This window comes from Schistocerca americana, chromosome 5 (genome assembly GCF_021461395.2).
Source record: "Schistocerca americana isolate TAMUIC-IGC-003095 chromosome 5, iqSchAmer2.1, whole genome shotgun sequence".
Classification (NCBI taxonomy): domain Eukaryota; kingdom Metazoa; phylum Arthropoda; class Insecta; order Orthoptera; family Acrididae; genus Schistocerca; species Schistocerca americana.
Window position 1 is genome coordinate 125,534,636 of NC_060123.1, and position 27,800 is coordinate 125,562,435.

Genomic DNA, 27,800 nt, shown 5'->3' on the forward strand with positions numbered 1-27,800 from the left:
CATACTGAATCTTGCAGCCCTCGACCAGATATCGGATTTGGCACACAGCTGCTGCTGGGGGTGTCCACATTGCCGTTTTCCAATTCTCTTGAATGTTTCGCCCTTACGATCGACGACGAGCGTCGGCCCACCAAAAGTTAGCGGTCTGCACAATCCTGACCTAGTGCACAGCTTGTGGGATAGCGTGGCTCGACTGCGAAATGCGCCTTTCGGCTCCTCTCTCTGGCTACAGTGCGCTGTTGTCCACAGTGGCACTGGCGTTGCCCATGGGGCTTCATGTAAGGCGACTGCACGTCGCTCGGCCAACAGCGGCCTACTGCAGACCGACACTTAAGACACACCAAATACAAATCGACATCGAGAGACAGGCCCTGTCATATGGCACTCGCGACGTATATGCTGAAATTGAATGTAAAGAATACGTCTTTTGTAGCGGGCGTCCCTCTACTGCAGTGTCACACATGACGAATAAAAAGGAAAACAGCAGAACGTCTGTGTAGGGCCATGTTTTTACCTACAGTGTCACTTGGCTGAATGTGTATAAGGCTCTGTGGCATCACTCAAACGCAGCCAAATTGTCACACTAGCTGTGTATCTCTAACAAAGTTGACGTATGCCCTCACCTCGGTGCCGGTTAAAACGATTTCGCCCCCGGGTGGGCTCGAACCACCAACCTTTCGGTTAACAGCCGAACGCGCTAGCCGATTGCGCCACGGAGGCCTTGACTTTGGCTCCCTTGTGCTCTGTATATCAACGCAATTCGTATACCTTCTGCAGGAATCTCGCAGAATGGTAGCATTTGCTTACGCCTCTTCACATGGATAACGTGCATGCACACTGTAGCGAGGCTCGTAAACGAATGACATCGCCAAGCATGACATTATACTACAAAATGCATACAAACCAATGTTCTGCCTATGCATTCAGAAAACCTCTGAGGCCAGTAGAATACTTGTCATAGGTTGTAGAACATCCCTTTCATTCAGTGTACTGCCATGTGTTAGATGCTGCTCGAGATAGCTCCGCTCCTTGCAGGAAGGTTTAAAAAATGAATGCCTTCTGTGAGGTTCGAACTCACGACCCCTGGTTTACGAGACCAGTGCTCTACCACTGAGCTAAGAAGGCGGCAGCTTAGCGTTTGTGAGCTATCCCCAAATTGTTACTTCATCATACTGAATCTTGCAGCCCTCGACCAGATATCGGATTTGGCACACAGCTGCTGCTGGGGGTGTCCACATTGCCGTTTTCCAAATCTCTTGAATGTTTCGCCCTTACGATCGACGACGAGCGTCGGCCCACCAAAAGTTAGCGGTCTGCACAATCCTGACCTAGTGCACAGCTTGTGGGATAGCGTGGCTCGACTGCGAAATGCGCCTTTCGGCTCCTCTCTCTGGCTACAGTGCGCTGTTGTCCACAGTGGCACTGGCGTTGCCCATAGGGCTTCATGTAAGGCGACTGCACGTCGCTCGGCCAACAGCGGCCTACTGCAGACCGACACTTAAGACACACCAAATACAAATCGACATCGAGAGACAGGCCCTGTCATATGGCACTCGCGACGTATATGCTGAAATTGAATGTAAAGAATACGTCTTTTGTAGCGGGCGTCCCTCTACTGCAGTGTCACACATGACGAATAAAAAGGAAAACAGCAGAACGTCTGTGTAGGGCCATGTTTTTACCTACAGTGTCACTTGGCTGAATGTGTATAAGGCTCTGTGGCATCACTCAAACGCAGCCAAATTGTCACACTAGCTGTGTATCTCTAACAAAGTTGACGTATGTCCTCACCTCGGTGCCGGTTAAAACGATTTCACCCCCGGGTGGGCTCGAACCACCAACCTTTCGGTTAACAGCCGAACGCGCTAGCCGATTGCGCCACGGAGGCCTTGACTTTGGCTCCCTTGTGCTCTGTATATCAACGCAATTCGTATACCTTCTGCAGGAATCTCGCAGAATGGTAGCATTTGCTTACGCCTCTTCTCATGGATAACGTGCATGCACACTGTAGCGAGGCTCGTAAACGAATGACATCGCCAAGCATGACATTATACTACAAAATGCATACAAACCAATGTTCTGCCTATGCATTCAGAAAACCTCTGAGGCCAGTAGAATACTTGTCATAGGTTGTAGAACATCCCTTTCATTCAGTGTACCGCCATGTGTTAGATGCTGCTCGAGATAGCTCCGCTCCTTGCAGGAAGGTTTAAAAAATGAATGCCTTCTGTGAGGTTCGAACTCACGACCCCTGGTTTACGAGACCAGTGCTCTACCACTGAGCTAAGAAGGCAGCAGCTTAGCGTTTGTGAGCTATCCCCAAATTGTTACTTCATCATACTGAATCTTGCAGCCCTCGACCAGATATCGGATTTGGCACACAGCTGCTGCTGGGGGTGTCCACATTGCCGTTTTCCAAATCTCTTGAATGTTTCGCCCTTACGATCGACGACGAGCGTCGGCCCACCAAAAGTTAGCGGTCTGCACAATCCTGACCTAGTGCACAGCTTGTGGGATAGCGTGGCTCGACTGCGAAATGCGCCTTTCGGCTCCTCTCTCTGGCTACAGTGCGCTGTTGTCCACAGTGGCACTGGCGTTGCCCATGGGGCTTCATGTAAGGCGACTGCACGTCGCTCGGCCAACAGCGGCCTACTGCAGACCGACACTTAAGACACACCAAATACAAATCGACATCGAGAGACAGGCCCTGTCATATGGCACTCGCGACGTATATGCTGAAATTGAATGTAAAGAATACGTCTTTTGTAGCGGGCGTCCCTCTACTGCAGTGTCACACATGACGAATAAAAAGGAAAACAGCAGAACGTCTGTGTAGGGCCATGTTTTTACCTACAGTGTCACTTGGCTGAATGTGTATAAGGCTCTGTGGCATCACTCAAACGCAGCCAAATTGTCACACTAGCTGTGTATCTCTAACAAAGTTGACGTATGCCCTCACCTCGGTGCCGGTTAAAACGATTTCGCCCCCGGGTGGGCTCGAACCACCAACCTTTCGGTTAACAGCCGAACGCGCTAGCCGATTGCGCCACGGAGGCCTTGACTTTGGCTCCCTTGTGCTCTGTATATCAACGCAATTCGTATACCTTCTGCAGGAATCTCGCAGAATGGTAGCATTTGCTTACGCCTCTTCACATGGATAACGTGCATGCACACTGTAGCGAGGCTCGTAAACGAATGACATCGCCAAGCATGACATTATACTACAAAATGCATACAAACCAATGTTCTGCCTATGCATTCAGAAAACCTCTGAGGCCAGTAGAATACTTGTCATAGGTTGTAGAACATCCCTTTCATTCAGTGTACTGCCATGTGTTAGATGCTGCTCGAGATAGCTCCGCTCCTTGCAGGAAGGTTTAAAAAATGAATGCCTTCTGTGAGGTTCGAACTCACGACCCCTGGTTTACGAGACCAGTGCTCTACCACTGAGCTAAGAAGGCGGCAGCTTAGCGTTTGTGAGCTATCCCCAAATTGTTACTTCATCATACTGAATCTTGCAGCCCTCGACCAGATATCGGATTTGGCACACAGCTGCTGCTGGGGGTGTCCACATTGCCGTTTTCCAAATCTCTTGAATGTTTCGCCCTTACGATCGACGACGAGCGTCGGCCCACCAAAAGTTAGCGGTCTGCACAATCCTGACCTAGTGCACAGCTTGTGGGATAGCGTGGCTCGACTGCGAAATGCGCCTTTCGGCTCCTCTCTCTGGCTACAGTGCGCTGTTGTCCACAGTGGCACTGGCGTTGCCCATGGGGCTTCATGTAAGGCGACTGCACGTCGCTCGGCCAACAGCGGCCTACTGCAGACCGACACTTAAGACACACCAAATACAAATCGACATCGAGAGACAGGCCCTGTCATATGGCACTCGCGACGTATATGCTGAAATTGAATGTAAAGAATACGTCTTTTGTAGCGGGCGTCCCTCTACTGCAGTGTCACACATGACGAATAAAAAGGAAAACAGCAGAACGTCTGTGTAGGGCCATGTTTTTACCTACAGTGTCACGTGGCTGAATGTGTATAAGGCTCTGTGGCATCACTCAAACGCAGCCAAATTGTCACACTAGCTGTGTATCTGTAACAAAGTTGACGTATGTCCTCACCTCGGTGCCGGTTAAAACGATTTCACCCCCGGGTGGGCTCGAACCACCAACCTTTCGGTTAACAGCCGAACGCGCTAGCCGATTGCGCCACGGAGGCCTTGACTTTGGCTCCCTTGTGCTCTGTATATCAACGCAATTCGTATACCTTCTGCAGGAATCTCGCAGAATGGTAGCATCTGCTTACGCCTCTTCTCATGGATAACGTGCATGCACACTGTAGCGAGGCTCGTAAACGAATGACATCGCCAAGCATGACATTATACTACAAAATGCATACAAACCAATGTTCTGCCTATGCATTCAGAAAACCTCTGAGGCCAGTAGAATACTTGTCATAGGTTGTAGAACATCCCTTTCATTCAGTGTACTGCCATGTGTTAGATGCTGCTCGAGATAGCTCCGCTCCTTGCAGGAAGGTTTAAAAAATGAATGCCTTCTGTGAGGTTCGAACTCACGACCCCTGGTTTACGAGACCAGTGCTCTACCACTGAGCTAAGAAGGCAGCAGCTTAGCGTTTGTGAGCTATCCCCAAATTGTTACTTCATCATACTGAATCTTGCAGCCCTCGACCAGATATCGGATTTGGCACACAGCTGCTGCTGGGGGTGTCCACATTGCCGTTTTCCAAATCTCTTGAATGTTTCGCCCTTACGATCGACGACGAGCGTCGGCCCACCAAAAGTTAGCGGTCTGCACAATCCTGACCTAGTGCACAGCTTGTGGGATAGCGTGGCTCGACTGCGAAATGCGCCTTTCGGCTCCTCTCTCTGGCTACAGTGCGCTGTTGTCCACAGTGGCACTGGCGTTGCCCATGGGGCTTCATGTAAGGCGACTGCACGTCGCTCGGCCAACAGCGGCCTACTGCAGACCGACACTTAAGACACACCAAATACAAATCGACATCGAGAGACAGGCCCTGTCATATGGCACTCGCGACGTATATGCTGAAATTGAATGTAAAGAATACGTCTTTTGTAGCGGGCGTCCCTCTACTGCAGTGTCACACATGACGAATAAAAAGGAAAACAGCAGAACGTCTGTGTAGGGCCATGTTTTTACCTACAGTGTCACTTGGCTGAATGTGTATAAGGCTCTGTGGCATCACTCAAACGCAGCCAAATTGTCACACTAGCTGTGTATCTCTAACAAAGTTGACGTATGCCCTCACCTCGGTGCCGGTTAAAACGATTTCGCCCCCGGGTGGGCTCGAACCACCAACCTTTCGGTTAACAGCCGAACGCGCTAGCCGATTGCGCCACGGAGGCCTTGACTTTGGCTCCCTTGTGCTCTGTATATCAACGCAATTCGTATACCTTCTGCAGGAATCTCGCAGAATGGTAGCATTTGCTTACGCCTCTTCACATGGATAACGTGCATGCACACTGTAGCGAGGCTCGTAAACGAATGACATCGCCAAGCATGACATTATACTACAAAATGCATACAAACCAATGTTCTGCCTATGCATTCAGAAAACCTCTGAGGCCAGTAGAATACTTGTCATAGGTTGTAGAACATCCCTTTCATTCAGTGTACTGCCATGTGTTAGATGCTGCTCGAGATAGCTCCGCTCCTTGCAGGAAGGTTTAAAAAATGAATGCCTTCTGTGAGGTTCGAACTCACGACCCCTGGTTTACGAGACCAGTGCTCTACCACTGAGCTAAGAAGGCGGCAGCTTAGCGTTTGTGAGCTATCCCCAAATTGTTACTTCATCATACTGAATCTTGCAGCCCTCGACCAGATATCGGATTTGGCACACAGCTGCTGCTGGGGGTGTCCACATTGCCGTTTTCCAAATCTCTTGAATGTTTCGCCCTTACGATCGACGACGAGCGTCGGCCCACCAAAAGTTAGCGGTCTGCACAATCCTGACCTAGTGCACAGCTTGTGGGATAGCGTGGCTCGACTGCGAAATGCGCCTTTCGGCTCCTCTCTCTGGCTACAGTGCGCTGTTGTCCACAGTGGCACTGGCGTTGCCCATGGGGCTTCATGTAAGGCGACTGCACGTCGCTCGGCCAACAGCGGCCTACTGCAGACCGACACTTAAGACACACCAAATACAAATCGACATCGAGAGACAGGCCCTGTCATATGGCACTCGCGACGTATATGCTGAAATTGAATGTAAAGAATACGTCTTTTGTAGCGGGCGTCCCTCTACTGCAGTGTCACACATGACGAATAAAAAGGAAAACAGCAGAACGTCTGTGTAGGGCCATGTTTTTACCTACAGTGTCACTTGGCTGAATGTGTATAAGGCTCTGTGGCATCACTCAAACGCAGCCAAATTGTCACACTAGCTGTGTATCTCTAACAAAGTTGACGTATGCCCTCACCTCGGTGCCGGTTAAAACGATTTCGCCCCCGGGTGGGCTCGAACCACCAACCTTTCGGTTAACAGCCGAACGCGCTAGCCGATTGCGCCACGGAGGCCTTGACTTTGGCTCCCTTGTGCTCTGTATATCAACGCAATTCGTATACCTTCTGCAGGAATCTCGCAGAATGGTAGCATTTGCTTACGCCTCTTCACATGGATAACGTGCATGCACACTGTAGCGAGGCTCGTAAACGAATGACATCGCCAAGCATGACATTATACTACAAAATGCATACAAACCAATGTTCTGCCTATGCATTCAGAAAACCTCTGAGGCCAGTAGAATACTTGTCATAGGTTGTAGAACATCCCTTTCATTCAGTGTACTGCCATGTGTTAGATGCTGCTCGAGATAGCTCCGCTCCTTGCAGGAAGGTTTAAAAAATGAATGCCTTCTGTGAGGTTCGAACTCACGACCCCTGGTTTACGAGACCAGTGCTCTACCACTGAGCTAAGAAGGCGGCAGCTTAGCGTTTGTGAGCTATCCCCAAATTGTTACTTCATCATACTGAATCTTGCAGCCCTCGACCAGATATCGGATTTGGCACACAGCTGCTGCTGGGGGTGTCCACATTGCCGTTTTCCAAATCTCTTGAATGTTTCGCCCTTACGATCGACGACGAGCGTCGGCCCACCAAAAGTTAGCGGTCTGCACAATCCTGACCTAGTGCACAGCTTGTGGGATAGCGTGGCTCGACTGCGAAATGCGCCTTTCGGCTCCTCTCTCTGGCTACAGTGCGCTGTTGTCCACAGTGGCACTGGCGTTGCCCATGGGGCTTCATGTAAGGCGACTGCACGTCGCTCGGCCAACAGCGGCCTACTGCAGACCGACACTTAAGACACACCAAATACAAATCGACATCGAGAGACAGGCCCTGTCATATGGCACTCGCGACGTATATGCTGAAATTGAATGTAAAGAATACGTCTTTTGTAGCGGGCGTCCCTCTACTGCAGTGTCACACATGACGAATAAAAAGGAAAACAGCAGAACGTCTGTGTAGGGCCATGTTTTTACCTACAGTGTCACTTGGCTGAATGTGTATAAGGCTCTGTGGCATCACTCAAACGCAGCCAAATTGTCACACTAGCTGTGTATCTCTAACAAAGTTGACGTATGCCCTCACCTCGGTGCCGGTTAAAACGATTTCGCCCCCGGGTGGGCTCGAACCACCAACCTTTCGGTTAACAGCCGAACGCGCTAGCCGATTGCTCCACGGAGGCCTTGACTTTGGCTCCCTTGTGCTCTGTATATCAACGCAATTCGTATACCTTCTGCAGGAATCTCGCAGAATGGTAGCATTTGCTTACGCCTCTTCACATGGATAACGTGCATGCACACTGTAGCGAGGCTCGTAAACGAATGACATCGCCAAGCATGACATTATACTACAAAATGCATACAAACCAATGTTCTGCCTATGCATTCAGAAAACCTCTGAGGCCAGTAGAATACTTGTCATAGGTTGTAGAACATCCCTTTCATTCAGTGTACTGCCATGTGTTAGATGCTGCTCGAGATAGCTCCGCTCCTTGCAGGAAGGTTTAAAAAATGAATGCCTTCTGTGAGGTTCGAACTCACGACCCCTGGTTTACGAGACCAGTGCTCTACCACTGAGCTAAGAAGGCGGCAGCTTAGCGTTTGTGAGCTATCCCCAAATTGTTACTTCATCATACTGAATCTTGCAGCCCTCGACCAGATATCGGATTTGGCACACAGCTGCTGCTGGGGGTGTCCACATTGCCGTTTTCCAAATCTCTTGAATGTTTCGCCCTTACGATCGACGACGAGCGTCGGCCCACCAAAAGTTAGCGGTCTGCACAATCCTGACCTAGTGCACAGCTTGTGGGATAGCGTGGCTCGACTGCGAAATGCGCCTTTCGGCTCCTCTCTCTGGCTACAGTGCGCTGTTGTCCACAGTGGCACTGGCGTTGCCCATGGGGCTTCATGTAAGGCGACTGCACGTCGCTCGGCCAACAGCGGCCTACTGCAGACCGACACTTAAGACACACCAAATACAAATCGACATCGAGAGACAGGCCCTGTCATATGGCATTCGCGACGTATATGCTGAAATTGAATGTAAAGAATACGTCTTTTGTAGCGGGCGTCCCTCTACTGCAGTGTCACACATGACGAATAAAAAGGAAAACAGCAGAACGTCTGTGTAGGGCCATGTTTTTACCTACAGTGTCACTTGGCTGAATGTGTATAAGGCTCTGTGGCATCACTCAAACGCAGCCAAATTGTCACACTAGCTGTGTATCTCTAACAAAGTTGACGTATGCCCTCACCTCGGTGCCGGTTAAAACGATTTCGCCCCCGGGTGGGCTCGAACCACCAACCTTTCGGTTAACAGCCGAACGCGCTAGCCGATTGCGCCACGGAGGCCTTGACTTTGGCTTCCTTGTGCTCTGTATATCAACGCAATTCGTATACCTTCTGCAGGAATCTCGCAGAATGGTAGCATTTGCTTACGCCTCTTCACATGGATAACGTGCATGCACACTGTAGCGAGGCTCGTAAACGAATGACATCGCCAAGCATGACATTATACTACAAAATGCATACAAACCAATGTTCTGCCTATGCATTCAGAAAACCTCTGAGGCCAGTAGAATACTTGTCATAGGTTGTAGAACATCCCTTTCATTCAGTGTACTGCCATGTGTTAGATGCTGCTCGAGATAGCTCCGCTCCTTGCAGGAAGGTTTAAAAAATGAATGCCTTCTGTGAGGTTCGAACTCACGACCCCTGGTTTACGAGACCAGTGCTCTACCACTGAGCTAAGAAGGCGGCAGCTTAGCGTTTGTGAGCTATCCCCAAATTGTTACTTCATCATACTGAATCTTGCAGCCCTCGACCAGATATCGGATTTGGCACACAGCTGCTGCTGGGGGTGTCCACATTGCCGTTTTCCAATTCTCTTGAATGTTTCGCCCTTACGATCGACGACGAGCGTCGGCCCACCAAAAGTTAGCGGTCTGCACAATCCTGACCTAGTGCACAGCTTGTGGGATAGCGTGGCTCGACTGCGAAATGCGCCTTTCGGCTCCTCTCTCTGGCTACAGTGCGCTGTTGTCCACAGTGGCACTGGCGTTGCCCATGGGGCTTCATGTAAGGCGACTGCACGTCGCTCGGCCAACAGCGGCCTACTGCAGACCGACACTTAAGACACACCAAATACAAATCGACATCGAGAGACAGGCCCTGTCATATGGCACTCGCGACGTATATGCTGAAATTGAATGTAAAGAATACGTCTTTTGTAGCGGGCGTCCCTCTACTGCAGTGTCACACATGACGAATAAAAAGGAAAACAGCAGAACGTCTGTGTAGGGCCATGTTTTTACCTACAGTGTCACTTGGCTGAATGTGTATAAGGCTCTGTGGCATCACTCAAACGCAGCCAAATTGTCACACTAGCTGTGTATCTCTAACAAAGTTGACGTATGCCCTCACCTCGGTGCCGGTTAAAACGATTTCGCCCCCGGGTGGGCTCGAACCACCAACCTTTCGGTTAACAGCCGAACGCGCTAGCCGATTGCGCCACGGAGGCCTTGACTTTGGCTCCCTTGTGCTCTGTATATCAACGCAATTCGTATACCTTCTGCAGGAATCTCGCAGAATGGTAGCATTTGCTTACGCCTCTTCACATGGATAACGTGCATGCACACTGTAGCGAGGCTCGTAAACGAATGACATCGCCAAGCATGACATTATACTACAAAATGCATACAAACCAATGTTCTGCCTATGCATTCAGAAAACCTCTGAGGCCAGTAGAATACTTGTCATAGGTTGTAGAACATCCCTTTCATTCAGTGTACTGCCATGTGTTAGATGCTGCTCGAGATAGCTCCGCTCCTTGCAGGAAGGTTTAAAAAATGAATGCCTTCTGTGAGGTTCGAACTCACGACCCCTGGTTTACGAGACCAGTGCTCTACCACTGAGCTAAGAAGGCGGCAGCTTAGCGTTTGTGAGCTATCCCCAAATTGTTACTTCATCATACTGAATCTTGCAGCCCTCGACCAGATATCGGATTTGGCACACAGCTGCTGCTGGGGGTGTCCACATTGCCGTTTTCCAAATCTCTTGAATGTTTCGCCCTTACGATCGACGACGAGCGTCGGCCCACCAAAAGTTAGCGGTCTGCACAATCCTGACCTAGTGCACAGCTTGTGGGATAGCGTGGCTCGACTGCGAAATGCGCCTTTCGGCTCCTCTCTCTGGCTACAGTGCGCTGTTGTCCACAGTGGCACTGGCGTTGCCCATGGGGCTTCATGTAAGGCGACTGCACGTCGCTCGGCCAACAGCGGCCTACTGCAGACCGACACTTAAAACACACCAAATACAAATCGACATCGAGAGACAGGCCCTGTCATATGGCACTCGCGACGTATATGCTGAAATTGAATGTAAAGAATACGTCTTTTGTAGCGGGCGTCCCTCTACTGCAGTGTCACACATGACGAATAAAAAGGAAAACAGCAGAACGTCTGTGTAGGGCCATGTTTTTACCTACAGTGTCACTTGGCTGAATGTGTATAAGGCTCTGTGGCATCACTCAAACGCAGCCAAATTGTCACACTAGCTGTGTATCTCTAACAAAGTTGACGTATGCCCTCACCTCGGTGCCGGTTAAAACGATTTCGCCCCCGGGTGGGCTCGAACCACCAACCTTTCGGTTAACAGCCGAACGCGCTAGCCGATTGCGCCACGGAGGCCTTGACTTTGGCTCCCTTGTGCTCTGTATATCAACGCAATTCGTATACCTTCTGCAGGAATCTCGCAGAATGGTAGCATTTGCTTACGCCTCTTCACATGGATAACGTGCATGCACACTGTAGCGAGGCTCGTAAACGAATGACATCGCCAAGCATGACATTATACTACAAAATGCATACAAACCAATGTTCTGCCTATGCATTCAGAAAACCTCTGAGGCCAGTAGAATACTTGTCATAGGTTGTAGAACATCCCTTTCATTCAGTGTACTGCCATGTGTTAGATGCTGCTCGAGATAGCTCCGCTCCTTGCAGGAAGGTTTAAAAAATGAATGCCTTCTGTGAGGTTCGAACTCACGACCCCTGGTTTACGAGACCAGTGCTCTACCACTGAGCTAAGAAGGCGGCAGCTTAGCGTTTGTGAGCTATCCCCAAATTGTTACTTCATCATACTGAATCTTGCAGCCCTCGACCAGATATCGGATTTGGCACACAGCTGCTGCTGGGGGTGTCCACATTGCCGTTTTCCAAATCTCTTGAATGTTTCGCCCTTACGATCGACGACGAGCGTCGGCCCACCAAAAGTTAGCGGTCTGCACAATCCTGACCTAGTGCACAGCTTGTGGGATAGCGTGGCTCGACTGCGAAATGCGCCTTTCGGCTCCTCTCTCTGGCTACAGTGCGCTGTTGTCCACAGTGGCACTGGCGTTGCCCATGGGGCTTCATGTAAGGCGACTGCACGTCGCTCGGCCAACAGCGGCCTACTGCAGACCGACACTTAAGACACACCAAATACAAATCGACATCGAGAGACAGGCCCTGTCATATGGCATTCGCGACGTATATGCTGAAATTGAATGTAAAGAATACGTCTTTTGTAGCGGGCGTCCCTCTACTGCAGTGTCACACATGACGAATAAAAAGGAAAACAGCAGAACGTCTGTGTAGGGCCATGTTTTTACCTACAGTGTCACTTGGCTGAATGTGTATAAGGCTCTGTGGCATCACTCAAACGCAGCCAAATTGTCACACTAGCTGTGTATCTCTAACAAAGTTGACGTATGCCCTCACCTCGGTGCCGGTTAAAACGATTTCGCCCCCGGGTGGGCTCGAACCACCAACCTTTCGGTTAACAGCCGAACGCGCTAGCCGATTGCGCCACGGAGGCCTTGACTTTGGCTTCCTTGTGCTCTGTATATCAACGCAATTCGTATACCTTCTGCAGGAATCTCGCAGAATGGTAGCATTTGCTTACGCCTCTTCACATGGATAACGTGCATGCACACTGTAGCGAGGCTCGTAAACGAATGACATCGCCAAGCATGACATTATACTACAAAATGCATACAAACCAATGTTCTGCCTATGCATTCAGAAAACCTCTGAGGCCAGTAGAATACTTGTCATAGGTTGTAGAACATCCCTTTCATTCAGTGTACTGCCATGTGTTAGATGCTGCTCGAGATAGCTCCGCTCCTTGCAGGAAGGTTTAAAAAATGAATGCCTTCTGTGAGGTTCGAACTCACGACCCCTGGTTTACGAGACCAGTGCTCTACCACTGAGCTAAGAAGGCGGCAGCTTAGCGTTTGTGAGCTATCCCCAAATTGTTACTTCATCATACTGAATCTTGCAGCCCTCGACCAGATATCGGATTTGGCACACAGCTGCTGCTGGGGGTGTCCACATTGCCGTTTTCCAATTCTCTTGAATGTTTCGCCCTTACGATCGACGACGAGCGTCGGCCCACCAAAAGTTAGCGGTCTGCACAATCCTGACCTAGTGCACAGCTTGTGGGATAGCGTGGCTCGACTGCGAAATGCGCCTTTCGGCTCCTCTCTCTGGCTACAGTGCGCTGTTGTCCACAGTGGCACTGGCGTTGCCCATGGGGCTTCATGTAAGGCGACTGCACGTCGCTCGGCCAACAGCGGCCTACTGCAGACCGACACTTAAGACACACCAAATACAAATCGACATCGAGAGACAGGCCCTGTCATATGGCACTCGCGACGTATATGCTGAAATTGAATGTAAAGAATACGTCTTTTGTAGCGGGCGTCCCTCTACTGAAGTGTCACACATGACGAATAAAAAGGAAAACAGCAGAACGTCTGTGTAGGGCCATGTTTTTACCTACAGTGTCACTTGGCTGAATGTGTATAAGGCTCTGTGGCATCACTCAAACGCAGCCAAATTGTCACACTAGCTGTGTATCTCTAACAAAGTTGACGTATGCCCTCACCTCGGTGCCGGTTAAAACGATTTCGCCCCCGGGTGGGCTCGAACCACCAACCTTTCGGTTAACAGCCGAACGCGCTAGCCGATTGCGCCACGGAGGCCTTGACTTTGGCTCCCTTGTGCTCTGTATATCAACGCAATTCGTATACCTTCTGCAGGAATCTCGCAGAATGGTAGCATTTGCTTACGCCTCTTCACATGGATAACGTGCATGCACACTGTAGCGAGGCTCGTAAACGAATGACATCGCCAAGCATGACATTATACTACAAAATGCATACAAACCAATGTTCTGCCTATGCATTCAGAAAACCTCTGAGGCCAGTAGAATACTTGTCATAGGTTGTAGAACATCCCTTTCATTCAGTGTACTGCCATGTGTTAGATGCTGCTCGAGATAGCTCCGCTCCTTGCAGGAAGGTTTAAAAAATGAATGCCTTCTGTGAGGTTCGAACTCACGACCCCTGGTTTACGAGACCAGTGCTCTACCACTGAGCTAAGAAGGCGGCAGCTTAGCGTTTGTGAGCTATCCCCAAATTGTTACTTCATCATACTGAATCTTGCAGCCCTCGACCAGATATCGGATTTGGCACACAGCTGCTGCTGGGGGTGTCCACATTGCCGTTTTCCAAATCTCTTGAATGTTTCGCCCTTACGATCGACGACGAGCGTCGGCCCACCAAAAGTTAGCGGTCTGCACAATCCTGACCTAGTGCACAGCTTGTGGGATAGCGTGGCTCGACTGCGAAATGCGCCTTTCGGCTCCTCTCTCTGGCTACAGTGCGCTGTTGTCCACAGTGGCACTGGCGTTGCCCATGGGGCTTCATGTAAGGCGACTGCACGTCGCTCGGCCAACAGCGGCCTACTGCAGACCGACACTTAAAACACACCAAATACAAATCGACATCGAGAGACAGGCCCTGTCATATGGCACTCGCGACGTATATGCTGAAATTGAATGTAAAGAATACGTCTTTTGTAGCGGGCGTCCCTCTACTGCAGTGTCACACATGACGAATAAAAAGGAAAACAGCAGAACGTCTGTGTAGGGCCATGTTTTTACCTACAGTGTCACTTGGCTGAATGTGTATAAGGCTCTGTGGCATCACTCAAACGCAGCCAAATTGTCACACTAGCTGTGTATCTCTAACAAAGTTGACGTATGCCCTCACCTCGGTGCCGGTTAAAACGATTTCGCCCCCGGGTGGGCTCGAACCACCAACCTTTCGGTTAACAGCCGAACGCGCTAGCCGATTGCGCCACGGAGGCCTTGACTTTGGCTCCCTTGTGCTCTGTATATCAACGCAATTCGTATACCTTCTGCAGGAATCTCGCAGAATGGTAGCATTTGCTTACGCCTCTTCACATGGATAACGTGCATGCACACTGTAGCGAGGCTCGTAAACGAATGACATCGCCAAGCATGACATTATACTACAAAATGCATACAAACCAATGTTCTGCCTATGCATTCAGAAAACCTCTGAGGCCAGTAGAATACTTGTCATAGGTTGTAGAACATCCCTTTCATTCAGTGTACTGCCATGTGTTAGATGCTGCTCGAGATAGCTCCGCTCCTTGCAGGAAGGTTTAAAAAATGAATGCCTTCTGTGAGGTTCGAACTCACGACCCCTGGTTTACGAGACCAGTGCTCTACCACTGAGCTAAGAAGGCGGCAGCTTAGCGTTTGTGAGCTATCCCCAAATTGTTACTTCATCATACTGAATCTTGCAGCCCTCGACCAGATATCGGATTTGGCACACAGCTGCTGCTGGGGGTGTCCACATTGCCGTTTTCCAAATCTCTTGAATGTTTCGCCCTTACGAACGACGACGAGCGTCGGCCCACCAAAAGTTAGCGGTCTGCACAATCCTGACCTAGTGCACAGCTTGTGGGATAGCGTGGCTCGACTGCGAAATGCGCCTTTCGGCTCCTCTCTCTGGCTACAGTGCGCTGTTGTCCACAGTGGCACTGGCGTTGCCCATGGGGCTTCATGTAAGGCGACTGCAAGTCGCTCGGCCAACAGCGGCCTACTGCAGACCGACACTTAAGACACACCAAATACAAATCGACATCGAGAGACAGGCCCTGTCATATGGCACTCGCGACGTATATGCTGAAATTGAATGTAAAGAATACGTCTTTTGTAGCGGGCGTCCCTCTACTGCAGTGTCACACATGACGAATAAAAAGGAAAACAGCAGAACGTCTGTGTAGGGCCATGTTTTTACCTACAGTGTCACTTGGCTGAATGTGTATAAGGCTCTGTGGCATCACTCAAACGCAGCCAAATTGTCACACTAGCTGTGTATCTCTAACAAAGTTGACGTATGCCCTCACCTCGGTGCCGGTTAAAACGATTTCGCCCCCGGGTGGGCTCGAACCACCAACCTTTCGGTTAACAGCCGAACGCGCTAGCCGATTGCGCCACGGAGGCCTTGACTTTGGCTCCCTTGTGCTCTGTATATCAACGCAATTCGTATACCTTCTGCAGGAATCTCGCAGAATGGTAGCATTTGCTTACGCCTCTTCACATGGATAACGTGCATGCACACTGTAGCGAGGCTCGTAAACGAATGACATCGCCAAGCATGACATTATACTACAAAATGCATACAAACCAATGTTCTGCCTATGCATTCAGAAAACCTCTGAGGCCAGTAGAATACTTGTCATAGGTTGTAGAACATCCCTTTCATTCAGTGTACTGCCATGTGTTAGATGCTGCTCGAGATAGCTCCGCTCCTTGCAGGAAGGTTTAAAAAATGAATGCCTTCTGTGAGGTTCGAACTCACGACCCCTGGTTTACGAGACCAGTGCTCTACCACTGAGCTAAGAAGGCGGCAGCTTAGCGTTTGTGAGCTATCCCCAAATTGTTACTTCATCATACTGAATCTTGCAGCCCTCGACCAGATATCGGATTTGGCACACAGCTGCTGCTGGGGGTGTCCACATTGCCGTTTTCCAAATCTCTTGAATGTTTCGCCCTTACGATCGACGACGAGCGTCGGCCCACCAAAAGTTAGCGGTCTGCACAATCCTGACCTAGTGCACAGCTTGTGGGATAGCGTGGCTCGACTGCGAAATGCGCCTTTCGGCTCCTCTCTCTGGCTACAGTGCGCTGTTGTCCACAGTGGCACTGGCGTTGCCCATGGGGCTTCATGTAAGGCGACTGCACGTCGCTCGGCCAACAGCGGCCTACTGCAGACCGACACTTAAAACACACCAAATACAAATCGACATCGAGAGACAGGCCCTGTCATATGGCACTCGCGACGTATATGATGAAATTGAATGTAAAGAATACGTCTTTTGTAGCGGGCGTCCCTCTACTGCAGTGTCACACATGACGAATAAAAAGGAAAACAGCAGAACGTCTGTGTAGGGCCATGTTTTTACCTACAGTGTCACTTGGCTGAATGTGTATAAGGCTCTGTGGCATCACTCAAACGCAGCCAAATTGTCACACTAGCTGTGTATCTCTAACAAAGTTGACGTATGCCCTCACCTCGGTGCCGGTTAAAACGATTTCGCCCCCGGGTGGGCTCGAACCACCAACCTTTCGGTTAACAGCCGAACGCGCTAGCCGATTGCGCCACGGAGGCCTTGACTTTGGCTCCCTTGTGCTCTGTATATCAACGCAATTCGTATACCTTCTGCAGGAATCTCGCAGAATGGTAGCATTTGCTTACGCCTCTTCACATGGATAACGTGCATGCACACTGTAGCGAGGCTCGTAAACGAATGACATCGCCAAGCATAACATTATACTACAAAATGCATACAAACCAATGTTCTGCCTATGCATTCAGAAAACCTCTGAGGCCAGTAGAATACTTGTCATAGGTTGTAGAACATCCCTTTCATTCAGTGTACTGCCATGTGTTAGATGCTGCTCGAGATAGCTCCGCTCCTTGCAGGAAGGTTTAAAAAATGAATGCCTTCTGTGAGGTTCGAACTCACGACCCCTGGTTTACGAGACCAGTGCTCTACCACTGAGCTAAGAAGGCGGCAGCTTAGCGTTTGTGAGCTATCCCCAAATTGTTACTTCATCATACTGAATCTTGCAGCCCTCGACCAGATATCGGATTTGGCACACAGCTGCTGCTGGGGGTGTCCACATTGCCGTTTTCCAAATCTCTTGAATGTTTCGCCCTTACGATCGACGACGAGCGTCGGCCCACCAAAAGTTAGCGGTCTGCACAATCCTGACCTAGTGCACAGCTTGTGGGATAGCGTGGCTCGACTGCGAAATGCGCCTTTCGGCTCCTCTCTCTGGCTACAGTGCGCTGTTGTCCACAGTGGCACTGGCGTTGCCCATGGGGCTTCATGTAAGGCGACTGCACGTCGCTCGGCCAACAGCGGCCTACTGCAGACCGACACTTAAAACACACCAAATACAAATCGACATCGAGAGACAGGCCCTGTCATATGGCACTCGCGACGTATATGCTGAAATTGAATGTAAAGAATACGTCTTTTGTAGCGGGCGTCCCTCTACTGCAGTGTCACACATGACGAATAAAAAGGAAAACAGCAGAACGTCTGTGTAGGGCCATGTTTTTACCTACAGTGTCACTTGGCTGAATGTGTATAAGGCTCTGTGGCATCACTCAAACGCAGCCAAATTGTCACACTAGCTGTGTATCTCTAACAAAGTTGACGTATGCCCTCACCTCGGTGCCGGTTAAAACGATTTCGCCCCCGGGTGGGCTCGAACCACCAACCTTTCGGTTAACAGCCGAACGCGCTAGCCGATTGCGCCACGGAGGCCTTGACTTTGGCTCCCTTGTGCTCTGTATATCAACGCAATTCGTATACCTTCTGCAGGAATCTCGCAGAATGGTAGCATTTGCTTACGCCTCTTCACATGGATAACGTGCATGCACACTGTAGCGAGGCTCGTAAACGAATGACATCGCCAAGCATGACATTATACTACAAAATGCATACAAACCAATGTTCTGCCTATGCATTCAGAAAACCTCTGAGGCCAGTAGAATACTTGTCATAGGTTGTAGAACATCCCTTTCATTCAGTGTACTGCCATGTGTTAGATGCTGCTCGAGATAGCTCCGCTCCTTGCAGGAAGGTTTAAAAAATGAATGCCTTCTGTGAGGTTCGAACTCACGACCCCTGGTTTACGAGACCAGTGCTCTACCACTGAGCTAAGAAGGCGGCAGCTTAGCGTTTGTGAGCTATCCCCAAATTGTTACTTCATCATACTGAATCTTGCAGCCCTCGACCAGATATCGGATTTGGCACACAGCTGCTGCTGGGGGTGTCCACATTGCCGTTTTCCAAATCTCTTGAATGTTTCGCCCTTACGATCGACGACGAGCGTCGGCCCACCAAAAGTTAGCGGTCTGCACAATCCTGACCTAGTGCACAGCTTGTGGGATAGCGTGGCTCGACTGCGAAATGCGCCTTTCGGCTCCTCTCTCTGGCTACAGTGCGCTGTTGTCCACAGTGGCACTGGCGTTGCCCATGGGGCTTCATGTAAGGCGACTGCACGTCGCTCGGCCAACAGCGGCCTACTGCAGACCGACACTTAAGACACACCAAATACAAATCGACATCGAGAGACAGGCCCTGTCATATGGCACTCGCGACGTATATGCTGAAATTGAATGTAAAGAATACGTCTTTTGTAGCGGGCGTCCCTCTACTGCAGTGTCACACATGACGAATAAAAAGGAAAACAGCAGAACGTCTGTGTAGGGCCATGTTTTTACCTACAGTGTCACTTGGCTGAATGTGTATAAGGCTCTGTGGCATCACTCAAACGCAGCCAAATTGTCACACTAGCTGTGTATCTCTAACAAAGTTGACGTATGCCCTCACCTCGGTGCCGGTTAAAACGATTTCGCCCCCGGGTGGGCTCGAACCACCAACCTTTCGGTTAACAGCCGAACGCGCTAGCCGATTGCGCCACGGAGGCCTTGACTTTGGCTCCCTTGTGCTCTGTATATCAACGCAATTCGTATACCTTCTGCAGGAATCTCGCAGAATGGTAGCATTTGCTTACGCCTCTTCACATGGATAACGTGCATGCACACTGTAGCGAGGCTCGTAAACGAATGACATCGCCAAGCATGACATTATACTACAAAATGCATACAAACCAATGTTCTGCCTATGCATTCAGAAAACCTCTGAGGCCAGTAGAATACTTGTCATAGGTTGTAGAACATCCCTTTCATTCAGTGTACTGCCATGTGTTAGATGCTGCTCGAGATAGCTCCGCTCCTTGCAGGAAGGTTTAAAAAATGAATGCCTTCTGTGAGGTTCGAACTCACGACCCCTGGTTTACGAGACCAGTGCTCTACCACTGAGCTAAGAAGGCGGCAGCTTAGCGTTTGTGAGCTATCCCCAAATTGTTACTTCATCATACTGAATCTTGCAGCCCTCGACCAGATATCGGATTTGGCACACAGCTGCTGCTGGGGGTGTCCACATTGCCGTTTTCCAAATCTCTTGAATGTTTCGCCCTTACGAACGACGACGAGCGTCGGCCCACCAAAAGTTAGCGGTCTGCACAATCCTGACCTAGTGCACAGCTTGTGGGATAGCGTGGCTCGACTGCGAAATGCGCCTTTCGGCTCCTCTCTCTGGCTACAGTGCGCTGTTGTCCACAGTGGCACTGGCGTTGCCCATGGGGCTTCATGTAAGGCGACTGCAAGTCGCTCGGCCAACAGCGGCCTACTGCAGACCGACACTTAAGACACACCAAATACAAATCGACATCGAGAGACAGGCCCTGTCATATGGCACTCGCGACGTATATGCTGAAATTGAATGTAAAGAATACGTCTTTTGTAGCGGGCGTCCCTCTACTGCAGTGTCACACATGACGAATAAAAAGGAAAACAGCAGAACGTCTGTGTAGGGCCATGTTTTTACCTACAGTGTCACTTGGCTGAATGTGTATAAGGCTCTGTGGCATCACTCAAACGCAGCCAAATTGTCACACTAGCTGTGTATCTCTAACAAAGTTGACGTATGCCCTCACCTCGGTGCCGGTTAAAACGATTTCGCCCCCGGGTGGGCTCGAACCACCAACCTTTCGGTTAACAGCCGAACGCGCTAGCCGATTGCGCCACGGAGGCCTTGACTTTGGCTCCCTTGTGCTCTGTATATCAACGCAATTCGTATACCTTCTGCAGGAATCTCGCAGAATGGTAGCATTTGCTTACGCCTCTTCACATGGATAACGTGCATGCACACTGTAGCGAGGCTCGTAAACGAATGACATCGCCAAGCATGACATTATACTACAAAATGCATACAAACCAATGTTCTGCCTATGCATTCAGAAAACCTCTGAGGCCAGTAGAATACTTGTCATAGGTTGTAGAACATCCCTTTCATTCAGTGTACTGCCATGTGTTAGATGCTGCTCGAGATAGCTCCGCTCCTTGCAGGAAGGTTTAAAAAATGAATGCCTTCTGTGAGGTTCGAACTCACGACCCCTGGTTTACGAGACCAGTGCTCTACCACTGAGCTAAGAAGGCGGCAGCTTAGCGTTTGTGAGCTATCCCCAAATTGTTACTTCATCATACTGAATCTTGCAGCCCTCGACCAGATATCGGATTTGGCACACAGCTGCTGCTGGGGGTGTCCACATTGCCGTTTTCCAAATCTCTTGAATGTTTCGCCCTTACGATCGACGACGAGCGTCGGCCCACCAAAAGTTAGCGGTCTGCACAATCCTGACCTAGTGCACAGCTTGTGGGATAGCGTGGCTCGACTGCGAAATGCGCCTTTCGGCTCCTCTCTCTGGCTACAGTGCGCTGTTGTCCACAGTGGCACTGGCGTTGCCCATGGGGCTTCATGTAAGGCGACTGCACGTCGCTCGGCCAACAGCGGCCTACTGCAGACCGACACTTAAAACACACCAAATACAAATCGACATCGAGAGACAGGCCCTGTCATATGGCACTCGCGACGTATATGCTGAAATTGAATGTAAAGAATACGTCTTTTGTAGCGGGCGTCCCTCTACTGCAGTGTCACACATGACGAATAAAAAGGAAAACAGCAGAACGTCTGTGTAGGGCCATGTTTTTACCTACAGTGTCACTTGGCTGAATGTGTATAAGGCTCTGTGGCATCACTCAAACGCAGCCAAATTGTCACACTAGCTGTGTATCTCTAACAAAGTTGACGTATGCCCTCACCTCGGTGCCGGTTAAAACGATTTCGCCCCCGGGTGGGCTCGAACCACCAACCTTTCGGTTAACAGCCGAACGCGCTAGCCGATTGCGCCACGGAGGCCTTGACTTTGGCTCCCTTGTGCTCTGTATATCAACGCAATTCGTATACCTTCTGCAGGAATCTCGCAGAATGGTAGCATTTGCTTACGCCTCTTCACATGGATAACGTGCATGCACACTGTAGCGAGGCTCGTAAACGAATGACATCGCCAAGCATGACATTATACTACAAAATGCATACAAACCAATGTTCTGCCTATGCATTCAGAAAACCTCTGAGGCCAGTAGAATACTTGTCATAGGTTGTAGAACATCCCTTTCATTCAGTGTACTGCCATGTGTTAGATGCTGCTCGAGATAGCTCCGCTCCTTGCAGGAAGGTTTAAAAAATGAATGCCTTCTGTGAGGTTCGAACTCACGACCCCTGGTTTACGAGACCAGTGCTCTACCACTGAGCTAAGAAGGCGGCAGCTTAGCGTTTGTGAGCTATCCCCAAATTGTTACTTCATCATACTGAATCTTGCAGCCCTCGACCAGATATCGGATTTGGCACACAGCTGCTGCTGGGGGTGTCCACATTGCCGTTTTCCAAATCTCTTGAATGTTTCGCCCTTACGATCGACGACGAGCGTCGGCCCACCAAAAGTTAGCGGTCTGCACAATCCTGACCTAGTGCACAGCTTGTGGGATAGCGTGGCTCGACTGCGAAATGCGCCTTTCGGCTCCTCTCTCTGGCTACAGTGCGCTGTTGTCCACAGTGGCACTGGCGTTGCCCATGGGGCTTCATGTAAGGCGACTGCACGTCGCTCGGCCAACAGCGGCCTACTGCAGACCGACACTTAAGACACACCAAATACAAATCGACATCGAGAGACAGGCCCTGTCATATGGCACTCGCGACGTATATGCTGAAATTGAATGTAAAGAATACGTCTTTTGTAGCGGGCGTCCCTCTACTGCAGTGTCACACATGACGAATAAAAAGGAAAACAGCAGAACGTCTGTGTAGGGCCATGTTTTTACCTACAGTGTCACTTGGCTGAATGTGTATAAGGCTCTGTGGCATCACTCAAACGCAGCCAAATTGTCACACTAGCTGTGTATCTCTAACAAAGTTGACGTATGCCCTCACCTCGGTGCCGGTTAAAACGATTTCGCCCCCGGGTGGGCTCGAACCACCAACCTTTCGGTTAACAGCCGAACGCGCTAGCCGATTGCGCCACGGAGGCCTTGACTTTGGCTCCCTTGTGCTCTGTATATCAACGCAATTCGTATACCTTCTGCAGGAATCTCGCAGAATGGTAGCATTTGCTTACGCCTCTTCACATGGATAACGTGCATGCACACTGTAGCGAGGCTCGTAAACGAATGACATCGCCAAGCATGACATTATACTACAAAATGCATACAAACCAATGTTCTGCCTATGCATTCAGAAAACCTCTGAGGCCAGTAGAATACTTGTCATAGGTTGTAGAACATCCCTTTCATTCAGTGTACTGCCATGTGTTAGATGCTGCTCGAGATAGCTCCGCTCCTTGCAGGAAGGTTTAAAAAATGAATGCCTTCTGTGAGGTTCGAACTCACGACCCCTGGTTTACGAGACCAGTGCTCTACCACTGAGCTAAGAAGGCGGCAGCTTAGCGTTTGTGAGCTATCCCCAAATTGTTACTTCATCATACTGAATCTTGCAGCCCTCGACCAGATATCGGATTTGGCACACAGCTGCTGCTGGGGGTGTCCACATTGCCGTTTTCCAAATCTCTTGAATGTTTCGCCCTTACGATCGACGACGAGCGTCGGCCCACCAAAAGTTAGCGGTCTGCACAATCCTGACCTAGTGCACAGCTTGTGGGATAGCGTGGCTCGACTGCGAAATGCGCCTTTCGGCTCCTCTCTCTGGCTACAGTGCGCTGTTGTCCACAGTGGCACTGGCGTTGCCCATGGGGCTTCATGTAAGGCGACTGCACGTCGCTCGGCCAACAGCGGCCTACTGCAGACCGACACTTAAAACACACCAAATACAAATCGACATCGAGAGACAGGCCCTGTCATATGGCACTCGCGACGTATATGCTGAAATTGAATGTAAAGAATACGTCTTTTGTAGCGGGCGTCCCTCTACTGCAGTGTCACACATGACGAATAAAAAGGAAAACAGCAGAACGTCTGTGTAGGGCCATGTTTTTACCTACAGTGTCACTTGGCTGAATGTGTATAAGGCTCTGTGGCATCACTCAAACGCAGCCAAATTGTCACACTAGCTGTGTATCTCTAACAAAGTTGACGTATGCCCTCACCTCGGTGCCGGTTAAAACGATTTCGCCCCCGGGTGGGCTCGAACCACCAACCTTTCGGTTAACAGCCGAACGCGCTAGCCGATTGCGCCACGGAGGCCTTGACTTTGGCTCCCTTGTGCTCTGTATATCAACGCAATTCGTATACCTTCTGCAGGAATCTCGCAGAATGGTAGCATTTGCTTACGCCTCTTCACATGGATAACGTGCATGCACACTGTAGCGAGGCTCGTAAACGAATGACATCGCCAAGCATGACATTATACTACAAAATGCATACAAACCAATGTTCTGCCTATGCATTCAGAAAACCTCTGAGGCCAGTAGAATACTTGTCATAGGTTGTAGAACATCCCTTTCATTCAGTGTACTGCCATGTGTTAGATGCTGCTCGAGATAGCTCCGCTCCTTGCAGGAAGGTTTAAAAAATGAATGCCTTCTGTGAGGTTCGAACTCACGACCCCTGGTTTACGAGACCAGTGCTCTACCACTGAGCTAAGAAGGCGGCAGCTTAGCGTTTGTGAGCTATCCCCAAATTGTTACTTCATCATACTGAATCTTGCAGCCCTCGACCAGATATCGGATTTGGCACACAGCTGCTGCTGGGGGTGTCCACATTGCCGTTTTCCAAATCTCTTGAATGTTTCGCCCTTACGATCGACGACGAGCGTCGGCCCACCAAAAGTTAGCGGTCTGCACAATCCTGACCTAGTGCACAGCTTGTGGGATAGCGTGGCTCGACTGCGAAATGCGCCTTTCGGCTCCTCTCTCTGGCTACAGTGCGCTGTTGTCCACAGTGGCACTGGCGTTGCCCATGGGGCTTCATGTAAGGCGACTGCACGTCGCTCGGCCAACAGCGGCCTACTGCAGACCGACACTTAAAACACACCAAATACAAATCGACATCGAGAGACAGGCCCTGTCATATGGCACTCGCGACGTATATGCTGAAATTGAATGTAAAGAATACGTCTTTTGTAGCGGGCGTCCCTCTACTGCAGTGTCACACATGACGAATAAAAAGGAAAACAGCAGAACGTCTGTGTAGGGCCATGTTTTTACCTACAGTGTCACTTGGCTGAATGTGTATAAGGCTCTGTGGCATCACTCAAACGCAGCCAAATTGTCACACTAGCTGTGTATCTCTAACAAAGTTGACGTATGCCCTCACCTCGGTGCCGGTTAAAACGATTTCGCCCCCGGGTGGGCTCGAACCACCAACCTTTCGGTTAACAGCCGAACGCGCTAGCCGATTGCGCCACGGAGGCCTTGACTTTGGCTCCCTTGTGCTCTGTATATCAACGCAATTCGTATACCTTCTGCAGGAATCTCGCAGAATGGTAGCATTTGCTTACGCCTCTTCACATGGATAACGTGCATGCACACTGTAGCGAGGCTCGTAAACGAATGACATCGCCAAGCATGACATTATACTACAAAATGCATACAAACCAATGTTCTGCCTATGCATTCAGAAAACCTCTGAGGCCAGTAGAATACTTGTCATAGGTTGTAGAACATCCCTTTCATTCAGTGTACTGCCATGTGTTAGATGCTGCTCGAGATAGCTCCGCTCCTTGCAGGAAGGTTTAAAAAATGAATGCCTTCTGTGAGGTTCGAACTCACGACCCCTGGTTTACGAGACCAGTGCTCTACCACTGAGCTAAGAAGGCGGCAGCTTAGCGTTTGTGAGCTATCCCCAAATTGTTACTTCATCATACTGAATCTTGCAGCCCTCGACCAGATATCGGATTTGGCACACAGCTGCTGCTGGGGGTGTCCACATTGCCGTTTTCCAAATCTCTTGAATGTTTCGCCCTTACGATCGACGACGAGCGTCGGCCCACCAAAAGTTAGCGGTCTGCACAATCCTGACCTAGTGCACAGCTTGTGGGATAGCGTGGCTCGACTGCGAAATGCGCCTTTCGGCTCCTCTCTCTGGCTACAGTGCGCTGTTGTCCACAGTGGCACTGGCGTTGCCCATGGGGCTTCATGTAAGGCGACTGCACGTCGCTCGGCCAACAGCGGCCTACTGCAGACCGACACTTAAAACACACCAAATACAAATCGACATCGAGAGACAGGCCCTGTCATATGGCACTCGCGACGTATATGCTGAAATTGAATGTAAAGAATACGTCTTTTGTAGCGGGCGTCCCTCTACTGCAGTGTCACACATGACGAATAAAAAGGAAAACAGCAGAACGTCTGTGTAGGGCCATGTTTTTACCTACAGTGTCACTTGGCTGAATGTGTATAAGGCTCTGTGGCATCACTCAAACGCAGCCAAATTGTCACACTAGCTGTGTATCTCTAACAAAGTTGACGTATGCCCTCACCTCGGTGCCGGTTAAAACGATTTCGCCCCCGGGTGGGCTCGAACCACCAACCTTTCGGTTAACAGCCGAACGCGCTAGCCGATTGCGCCACGGAGGCCTTGACTTTGGCTCCCTTGTGCTCTGTATATCAACGCAATTCGTATACCTTCTGCAGGAATCTCGCAGAATGGTAGCATTTGCTTACGCCTCTTCACATGGATAACGTGCATGCACACTGTAGCGAGGCTCGTAAACGAATGACATCGCCAAGCATGACATTATACTACAAAATGCATACAAACCAATGTTCTGCCTATGCATTCAGAAAACCTCTGAGGCCAGTAGAATACTTGTCATAGGTTGTAGAACATCCCTTTCATTCAGTGTACTGCCATGTGTTAGATGCTGCTCGAGATAGCTCCGCTCCTTGCAGGAAGGTTTAAAAAATGAATGCCTTCTGTGAGGTTCGAACTCACGACCCCTGGTTTACGAGACCAGTGCTCTACCACTGAGCTAAGAAGGCGGCAGCTTAGCGTTTGTGAGCTATCCCCAAATTGTTACTTCATCATACTGAATCTTGCAGCCCTCGACCAGATATCGGATTTGGCACACAGCTGCTGCTGGGGGTGTCCACATTGCCGTTTTCCAAATCTCTTGAATGTTTCGCCCTTACGATCGACGACGAGCGTCGGCCCACCAAAAGTTAGCGGTCTGCACAATCCTGACCTAGTGCACAGCTTGTGGGATAGCGTGGCTCGACTGCGAAATGCGCCTTTCGGCTCCTCTCTCTGGCTACAGTGCGCTGTTGTCCACAGTGGCACTGGCGTTGCCCATGGGGCTTCATGTAAGGCGACTGCACGTCGCTCGGCCAACAGCGGCCTACTGCAGACCGACACTTAAAACACACCAAATACAAATCGACATCGAGAGACAGGCCCTGTCATATGGCACTCGCGACGTATATGCTGAAATTGAATGTAAAGAATACGTCTTTTGTAGCGGGCGTCCCTCTACTGCAGTGTCACACATGACGAATAAAAAGGAAAACAGCAGAACGTCTGTGTAGGGCCATGTTTTTACCTACAGTGTCACTTGGCTGAATGTGTATAAGGCTCTGTGGCATCACTCAAACGCAGCCAAATTGTCACACTAGCTGTGTATCTCTAACAAAGTTGACGTATGCCCTCACCTCGGTGCCGGTTAAAACGATTTCGCCCCCGGGTGGGCTCGAACCACCAACCTTTCGGTTAACAGCCGAACGCGCTAGCCGATTGCGCCACGGAGGCCTTGACTTTGGCTCCCTTGTGCTCTGTATATCAACGCAATTCGTATACCTTCTGCAGGAATCTCGCAGAATGGTAGCATTTGCTTACGCCTCTTCACATGGATAACGTGCATGCACACTGTAGCGAGGCTCGTAAACGAATGACATCGCCAAGCATGACATTATACTACAAAATGCATACAAACCAATGTTCTGCCTATGCATTCAGAAAACCTCT

The 27,800-nt window shown here is 50.0% G+C and overlaps 47 non-coding genes across 47 annotated transcripts; all 47 read right to left on the bottom strand.

The window, feature by feature from the left end:
• Positions 1–646: 646 nt before the first annotated feature.
• Trnan-guu lies at positions 647–720 on the bottom strand. The gene has a single exon. It is a non-coding gene; the product is annotated as a tRNA-Asn (tRNA).
• Positions 721–1,053: 333 nt separating this feature from the next.
• Trnat-cgu lies at positions 1,054–1,125 on the bottom strand. Its single transcript has one exon. It is a non-coding gene; the product is annotated as a tRNA-Thr (tRNA).
• Positions 1,126–1,814: 689 nt separating this feature from the next.
• Positions 1,815–1,888, bottom strand: Trnan-guu. The gene has a single exon. It is a non-coding gene; the product is annotated as a tRNA-Asn (tRNA).
• A 333-nt stretch (positions 1,889–2,221) lies between these two features.
• Positions 2,222–2,293, bottom strand: Trnat-cgu. Its single transcript has one exon. It is a non-coding gene; the product is annotated as a tRNA-Thr (tRNA).
• A 689-nt stretch (positions 2,294–2,982) lies between these two features.
• Trnan-guu lies at positions 2,983–3,056 on the bottom strand. Its single transcript has one exon. It is a non-coding gene; the product is annotated as a tRNA-Asn (tRNA).
• Positions 3,057–3,389: 333 nt separating this feature from the next.
• On the bottom strand, positions 3,390–3,461 carry Trnat-cgu. The gene has a single exon. It is a non-coding gene; the product is annotated as a tRNA-Thr (tRNA).
• Positions 3,462–4,150: 689 nt separating this feature from the next.
• Trnan-guu lies at positions 4,151–4,224 on the bottom strand. The gene has a single exon. It is a non-coding gene; the product is annotated as a tRNA-Asn (tRNA).
• Positions 4,225–4,557: 333 nt separating this feature from the next.
• On the bottom strand, positions 4,558–4,629 carry Trnat-cgu. The gene has a single exon. It is a non-coding gene; the product is annotated as a tRNA-Thr (tRNA).
• A 689-nt stretch (positions 4,630–5,318) lies between these two features.
• Positions 5,319–5,392, bottom strand: Trnan-guu. Its single transcript has one exon. It is a non-coding gene; the product is annotated as a tRNA-Asn (tRNA).
• A 333-nt stretch (positions 5,393–5,725) lies between these two features.
• On the bottom strand, positions 5,726–5,797 carry Trnat-cgu. The gene has a single exon. It is a non-coding gene; the product is annotated as a tRNA-Thr (tRNA).
• Positions 5,798–6,486: 689 nt separating this feature from the next.
• Positions 6,487–6,560, bottom strand: Trnan-guu. The gene has a single exon. It is a non-coding gene; the product is annotated as a tRNA-Asn (tRNA).
• A 333-nt stretch (positions 6,561–6,893) lies between these two features.
• Trnat-cgu lies at positions 6,894–6,965 on the bottom strand. The gene has a single exon. It is a non-coding gene; the product is annotated as a tRNA-Thr (tRNA).
• Positions 6,966–7,654: 689 nt separating this feature from the next.
• Trnan-guu lies at positions 7,655–7,728 on the bottom strand. The gene has a single exon. It is a non-coding gene; the product is annotated as a tRNA-Asn (tRNA).
• Positions 7,729–8,061: 333 nt separating this feature from the next.
• Positions 8,062–8,133, bottom strand: Trnat-cgu. The gene has a single exon. It is a non-coding gene; the product is annotated as a tRNA-Thr (tRNA).
• Positions 8,134–8,822: 689 nt separating this feature from the next.
• Trnan-guu lies at positions 8,823–8,896 on the bottom strand. The gene has a single exon. It is a non-coding gene; the product is annotated as a tRNA-Asn (tRNA).
• A 333-nt stretch (positions 8,897–9,229) lies between these two features.
• On the bottom strand, positions 9,230–9,301 carry Trnat-cgu. The gene has a single exon. It is a non-coding gene; the product is annotated as a tRNA-Thr (tRNA).
• A 689-nt stretch (positions 9,302–9,990) lies between these two features.
• Trnan-guu lies at positions 9,991–10,064 on the bottom strand. The gene has a single exon. It is a non-coding gene; the product is annotated as a tRNA-Asn (tRNA).
• Positions 10,065–10,397: 333 nt separating this feature from the next.
• Positions 10,398–10,469, bottom strand: Trnat-cgu. Its single transcript has one exon. It is a non-coding gene; the product is annotated as a tRNA-Thr (tRNA).
• A 689-nt stretch (positions 10,470–11,158) lies between these two features.
• On the bottom strand, positions 11,159–11,232 carry Trnan-guu. Its single transcript has one exon. It is a non-coding gene; the product is annotated as a tRNA-Asn (tRNA).
• Positions 11,233–11,565: 333 nt separating this feature from the next.
• On the bottom strand, positions 11,566–11,637 carry Trnat-cgu. Its single transcript has one exon. It is a non-coding gene; the product is annotated as a tRNA-Thr (tRNA).
• A 689-nt stretch (positions 11,638–12,326) lies between these two features.
• Trnan-guu lies at positions 12,327–12,400 on the bottom strand. Its single transcript has one exon. It is a non-coding gene; the product is annotated as a tRNA-Asn (tRNA).
• Positions 12,401–12,733: 333 nt separating this feature from the next.
• On the bottom strand, positions 12,734–12,805 carry Trnat-cgu. The gene has a single exon. It is a non-coding gene; the product is annotated as a tRNA-Thr (tRNA).
• A 689-nt stretch (positions 12,806–13,494) lies between these two features.
• Trnan-guu lies at positions 13,495–13,568 on the bottom strand. The gene has a single exon. It is a non-coding gene; the product is annotated as a tRNA-Asn (tRNA).
• A 333-nt stretch (positions 13,569–13,901) lies between these two features.
• Positions 13,902–13,973, bottom strand: Trnat-cgu. The gene has a single exon. It is a non-coding gene; the product is annotated as a tRNA-Thr (tRNA).
• A 689-nt stretch (positions 13,974–14,662) lies between these two features.
• Positions 14,663–14,736, bottom strand: Trnan-guu. The gene has a single exon. It is a non-coding gene; the product is annotated as a tRNA-Asn (tRNA).
• Positions 14,737–15,069: 333 nt separating this feature from the next.
• On the bottom strand, positions 15,070–15,141 carry Trnat-cgu. The gene has a single exon. It is a non-coding gene; the product is annotated as a tRNA-Thr (tRNA).
• A 689-nt stretch (positions 15,142–15,830) lies between these two features.
• Positions 15,831–15,904, bottom strand: Trnan-guu. Its single transcript has one exon. It is a non-coding gene; the product is annotated as a tRNA-Asn (tRNA).
• A 333-nt stretch (positions 15,905–16,237) lies between these two features.
• On the bottom strand, positions 16,238–16,309 carry Trnat-cgu. The gene has a single exon. It is a non-coding gene; the product is annotated as a tRNA-Thr (tRNA).
• A 689-nt stretch (positions 16,310–16,998) lies between these two features.
• On the bottom strand, positions 16,999–17,072 carry Trnan-guu. The gene has a single exon. It is a non-coding gene; the product is annotated as a tRNA-Asn (tRNA).
• Positions 17,073–17,405: 333 nt separating this feature from the next.
• Positions 17,406–17,477, bottom strand: Trnat-cgu. Its single transcript has one exon. It is a non-coding gene; the product is annotated as a tRNA-Thr (tRNA).
• A 689-nt stretch (positions 17,478–18,166) lies between these two features.
• Trnan-guu lies at positions 18,167–18,240 on the bottom strand. The gene has a single exon. It is a non-coding gene; the product is annotated as a tRNA-Asn (tRNA).
• A 333-nt stretch (positions 18,241–18,573) lies between these two features.
• Trnat-cgu lies at positions 18,574–18,645 on the bottom strand. Its single transcript has one exon. It is a non-coding gene; the product is annotated as a tRNA-Thr (tRNA).
• Positions 18,646–19,334: 689 nt separating this feature from the next.
• On the bottom strand, positions 19,335–19,408 carry Trnan-guu. The gene has a single exon. It is a non-coding gene; the product is annotated as a tRNA-Asn (tRNA).
• A 333-nt stretch (positions 19,409–19,741) lies between these two features.
• Positions 19,742–19,813, bottom strand: Trnat-cgu. The gene has a single exon. It is a non-coding gene; the product is annotated as a tRNA-Thr (tRNA).
• Positions 19,814–20,502: 689 nt separating this feature from the next.
• Positions 20,503–20,576, bottom strand: Trnan-guu. The gene has a single exon. It is a non-coding gene; the product is annotated as a tRNA-Asn (tRNA).
• Positions 20,577–20,909: 333 nt separating this feature from the next.
• Positions 20,910–20,981, bottom strand: Trnat-cgu. The gene has a single exon. It is a non-coding gene; the product is annotated as a tRNA-Thr (tRNA).
• Positions 20,982–21,670: 689 nt separating this feature from the next.
• Positions 21,671–21,744, bottom strand: Trnan-guu. Its single transcript has one exon. It is a non-coding gene; the product is annotated as a tRNA-Asn (tRNA).
• A 333-nt stretch (positions 21,745–22,077) lies between these two features.
• Trnat-cgu lies at positions 22,078–22,149 on the bottom strand. The gene has a single exon. It is a non-coding gene; the product is annotated as a tRNA-Thr (tRNA).
• A 689-nt stretch (positions 22,150–22,838) lies between these two features.
• Trnan-guu lies at positions 22,839–22,912 on the bottom strand. The gene has a single exon. It is a non-coding gene; the product is annotated as a tRNA-Asn (tRNA).
• A 333-nt stretch (positions 22,913–23,245) lies between these two features.
• Positions 23,246–23,317, bottom strand: Trnat-cgu. Its single transcript has one exon. It is a non-coding gene; the product is annotated as a tRNA-Thr (tRNA).
• Positions 23,318–24,006: 689 nt separating this feature from the next.
• Trnan-guu lies at positions 24,007–24,080 on the bottom strand. Its single transcript has one exon. It is a non-coding gene; the product is annotated as a tRNA-Asn (tRNA).
• Positions 24,081–24,413: 333 nt separating this feature from the next.
• Trnat-cgu lies at positions 24,414–24,485 on the bottom strand. The gene has a single exon. It is a non-coding gene; the product is annotated as a tRNA-Thr (tRNA).
• Positions 24,486–25,174: 689 nt separating this feature from the next.
• Trnan-guu lies at positions 25,175–25,248 on the bottom strand. The gene has a single exon. It is a non-coding gene; the product is annotated as a tRNA-Asn (tRNA).
• A 333-nt stretch (positions 25,249–25,581) lies between these two features.
• Positions 25,582–25,653, bottom strand: Trnat-cgu. The gene has a single exon. It is a non-coding gene; the product is annotated as a tRNA-Thr (tRNA).
• Positions 25,654–26,342: 689 nt separating this feature from the next.
• On the bottom strand, positions 26,343–26,416 carry Trnan-guu. Its single transcript has one exon. It is a non-coding gene; the product is annotated as a tRNA-Asn (tRNA).
• Positions 26,417–26,749: 333 nt separating this feature from the next.
• Positions 26,750–26,821, bottom strand: Trnat-cgu. Its single transcript has one exon. It is a non-coding gene; the product is annotated as a tRNA-Thr (tRNA).
• A 689-nt stretch (positions 26,822–27,510) lies between these two features.
• On the bottom strand, positions 27,511–27,584 carry Trnan-guu. The gene has a single exon. It is a non-coding gene; the product is annotated as a tRNA-Asn (tRNA).
• Positions 27,585–27,800: the final 216 nt, after the last annotated feature.